This window comes from Psammomys obesus, unplaced genomic scaffold (genome assembly GCF_907164565.1).
Source record: "Psammomys obesus unplaced genomic scaffold, mPsaObe1.curated_primary_1811, whole genome shotgun sequence".
Taxonomy (NCBI): Eukaryota; Metazoa; Chordata; class Mammalia; order Rodentia; family Muridae; genus Psammomys; species Psammomys obesus.
This window is the reverse complement of record NW_026585894.1, coordinates 12,046,443-12,050,763: the sequence shown is the minus strand read 5'-3', so window position 1 is coordinate 12,050,763 and position 4,321 is coordinate 12,046,443. Positions and strand designations below refer to the sequence as shown.

Below are 4,321 nucleotides of genomic sequence, written 5' to 3'. Positions count from 1 at the left end.
GTAAAGAAATTAGTTTCAAATGTTTAATTCACACTGAGTAACTTTTGCTCCCTCCTATGAAAAAGAGGATTTTACTTATGAGAACCTCTTACTATTTTTATGAGAACCTCTTACTATTTTTGAATTTTTTGCTTTCTTTTTTGGAGACAATGTTCCACACTGTAGTTCAAGGTAGTCAGGAACTTGCTATGTACTCCTATCTGGTCTCAAACTAATAGTTTTCCTCCTGTTTCAACCTACCACATTCTGGGATTACAAACCTAAGTTACCATGCCTAGCTTCCTATATTTTTCTTACAGGAAAGATATGAGTTCATTTGCCATGAAGACTTAATGTGTTGTCCCTTAAGTATCAATTGAATTTATACAATCACTATATATTCAAAGTGTGTATTTTATTAAGTTTTTTAAATCTTAGTGCCTGTGCTAAGTGTTCTGTTCAGAAAGTCTTTGCCTGTGCCCATGGGTTCAAAGCTATTCTCCACTTTCCCTTCTATCAGGTTCAGTGTATCTGGCTTCCTGGTGAGATCTTTGATCCGTTCAGAGTTGAGTTTTGTACATGGTGACAAGTATGGATCTATCTGGATTCTTTTACATGCAGCTGTTCAGTTGGACTAGTATCATTTTTGAAGATGCTGTTTTTTTCCAGCTATTTCTACCTTCTTTGAAAAAAAATTAGGTGTCCATAGATGTGCAGATTTATGTGTGGGTCTTCAATTCAATTCCATTGATTGACATTCCTTTTTTATTACTGTTTTTATTACTTTTTAATTGCTGTTTTTATTATTATAGCTCTGTAGTACAATTTAAAACTGGGGATAGTGATGCATTCAGAAATTCTTTTATATTTGGGATTGTTTTCTGTTTCTATTATGAAGCTAAAATTTTCCTTTATAGATACGTTAAGAATTGTGTTGACATGGTATATACTCACTTACATAGTCCTATAAGATAGGATAAATATACTGAAATCTATCCATCTAAAGAAGATAAACAAGAAACAGGACCCATGTTATGATGATCAATCCTCACTTAGAAAGACAAATGGGATGGGCAGGGGAAGTAGGAGCAAACAAGTAACAGGACAGGAGCCTACCACAGAGGGCCTCTGAAAGACTCTACCTAGCAGTGTATCAAAACAGATATTAAGACTCATAAACAAACCTCCGGCAGAATGCAGGGAACCAAAAAAAAAAAAAAAAAAGGCGGGGGGGGTAGTTAATACTGCCTGGAGAGGACAGGAGTTCCACAAGGACCAAATATATCTGGGTACATGGGTCTTTTATGAGACTGTTTCTCCAAACAAGGACCATATATGGATGCAACCTAGAGCCCCTGCTCAGATGTAGCCCTTGGTAGCTCAGTATCCAAGTGGGTACCCTAATAAGGGGAACAGGGACTGTTTCTGACATGAACTCGATGGTGGGCTCTTTGACTCCCCCCTCCCCACGGGAGAAGCAGCCTTGCTAGGCCACAGAGGAGGGCTTTGAAGCCAGTCCTGAAGATACCTGATAAACCAGTATCAGATGGAAGGGGAGGAGGTTCTCCCTTATCAGTGGACTTGGAAAGGGGCAGGGAGGAGATGAGGTGGGAGGTTGGGATTGGGAGGGAAAGAGGGAGTGGGATACAGCAGGGATACAAAGTTAACAAACTGTAAGTAATATTAAAAAATAAAAATAAAAATAAAAAAAGAATTGTGTTGCATGGAATCTGTAGAGTGCTTTTGGTAGATGGTTCTTTTCACTATATTAATCCTACCAATTCAAGAGCCTAAATTTAGACCTAAATTTAGCCTAAAAAAGGCATGGAAGATTTCTTTATCTTCTGATATCTTCTTCAAATTCTTTCCTCAATGACTTGAAGAATTTCTTTTTTGGCGGGGAGGGTAGTGGGTTTCTCTGTATAGCCTTGGCCCTCATAGAACTGATTCTATAGACCAAGCTGGCCTTGATCCTTCTGTCTTTGACCACACCCCAGCGAGCTGGGATTAAAGGTGTCCACTACCACCACTGAAGGTTTGTTTGTTTGTTTTTGGTTCTTTTGAGACAGGGTTTCCCTGTGTAGCCTTGGCTTTCCTGGACTTGCTTTGTAGACCAGGCTGGCTTCAAACTCACAGAGATCCACCTGCCTCTGCCTCCCTGACTGCCGGGATTAAAGATATATGCCACTGCACCCAGCTGAAGTTTTTATCATACAAGTTTTGCTAAGTTAGAGTTACCTCAAGATATTTTATGCTATTTGAGGCTATTGTAAAAAGTGTTATTTCCTTAAATCCTTTCTAGGCCTGTTTGTCATTTGTATACAGAAGGGCTACTTCTTTTTTGTTTGTTTTTTCTTTGTTTGTTTGTTTTTTAGAGTTAATTTTATATCCAGCCACTACAATTAAGTGTTTATCAGTTGTAGGGGTTCCCTGGTAGAACTTTTAGGGTCACTTACATATATCATACCATCTGCAAATAACCATACTTTTGACTTTTTCCTTTCCAATTTGTATCCGCTTGATCTTCTTCACTTGAATTATTGCTCCAGCTAAAACTTCAAGTACTATATTGAAAAGATACATAGAGAGTGGAGAACCTTTCCTTGTTCTTGATTTTAGTGGAATTACTTTCATTTTCTCTGCATTTAACTTGATGTTGACTATCAGCTTGCTGTAAATTGCCTTTACTATGTTTAGGTATATGCCTTGTATCCTCAACTTCTTCAGGACTTTTATCACAAATGGGTGTTGGATTTTGTCAAAGACCATTTTAGCAACTAATAAGATAGTCATATGTTTTCTTTTCTTTCAGTTTGTTTATATGGTGGATTATATTGATGGATTTTCATATATTGAACAATCTCTGCATCTCTAGGATAAAGCCTACCTTATCATGGTCTTAAGGATTGATGGGACAGTAAGAATCAAGGCAAAGTAGTATTCATTTTAAACAAATTATAAAACCAGGCATAACATAACTGTTATCCCAGTACTCAGGAGGCTGAGGCAGAACAATGCCAAGTTCGAAGCCAGTCTGGTATACATAGTGAACCTCTGTTTTAAACATATATACACATTTAAAACATCAAACCAGCATAACAACCAACCAACCAAAGGAAAACTAAAAACCAACCACACACCAAAATTCATATATAGTAAGACAGTGTCAGGCTGAGGAATTACCTTAAAGATAGATGAATGATCAGAGAACAAAGGGCAAAATCTTGAAGAGTTGGAAAATAGTATATTCTAAGGTAACCTGGTTGGATTATGTGAAGACTGAATGAAGAAATACTTGTAACAAAAGTTCTCCATTAATGTGGAAAGAATTTGAAAATGCAATGACAATAAAAGAGGTAGGGGAATGGAAAGGCTGAAAGATGGCTCAGCAATTAAGACATGATGATGGAGTTTCCATCACAAGAGATGATGGAGTTTTGTTCCCATCATCTGCATGGACAAATTAACAATACCCTTAACTCCAGCTCCAGGGTAATGTGATACCACGGGCACCTCCAATCATGTGCATATACCCCCACACACATATTATTAAATATTGATTTAAAAAAAGAAGAGGGAATGTATTTTTTAATAATAAGCCAAAGGTGGCTAAAAGATTAGAAATCCTTTTTGGACAAAAGACAGCTGTATACAAGGAATAGTATTGAGTCAGTAGTGTAGACTGGACACAGAAAGCATAATCTACATAAATAATCTAATATCCTTTGTTGTAAATGGAGTCATAACAATTTCTAACTACTCATTAACACTTGGTAAATTAAGACTTGTTTTCTTCTTTTAACAAAGAATTCATTCCATCTGGTGGCAGAGGCTTGCATTGCAGGCCAAAATCCAACTGGAGGCAAATCAAGCAATTTGGGAAAAGAGTTAGATTACCAGACAGATGTACATGACAAATGTTTATGGGGACCTCCTATCAGAGGAAGGTCAAAAGAAATAATCAGTGATGTCAAGCCCAATAGACCCTAACTTTGAAGTAGATTCCTGGATTTAACCTACTGTGGGTATATAGTTCTCCTAATTCCTAGCTGTAGAAACAAAACCATTTAGTTATACCATTTCCCTGAGAACTATTTTTTTATATATTTGTAAACGAGATACTACACCTTGCTTCACAGGACACTTCTGAGGATTAATGAATAAATGAAGTGCTTCTAATAAACAACGACCTGTTTTACACACACAGGGTTCATTATCATCATTAAAGTTATACTCTTCCTTCTTCAATGTTTGGCCCAACAACTAGTTAATATGGCTGTCAGGCAAATCTGACAACACACACACACACACACACACACACACACACACACACACACACACA

General features: G+C 37.2%; 1 protein-coding gene across 3 annotated transcripts in view; it reads right to left on the bottom strand.

Moving 5' to 3' along the window:
* Atp11c (ATPase phospholipid transporting 11C) overlaps positions 1-4,321 on the bottom strand; it is a 230,789-nt gene that overhangs the window by 27,615 nt on the left and 198,853 nt on the right. The window lies entirely within an intron of this gene.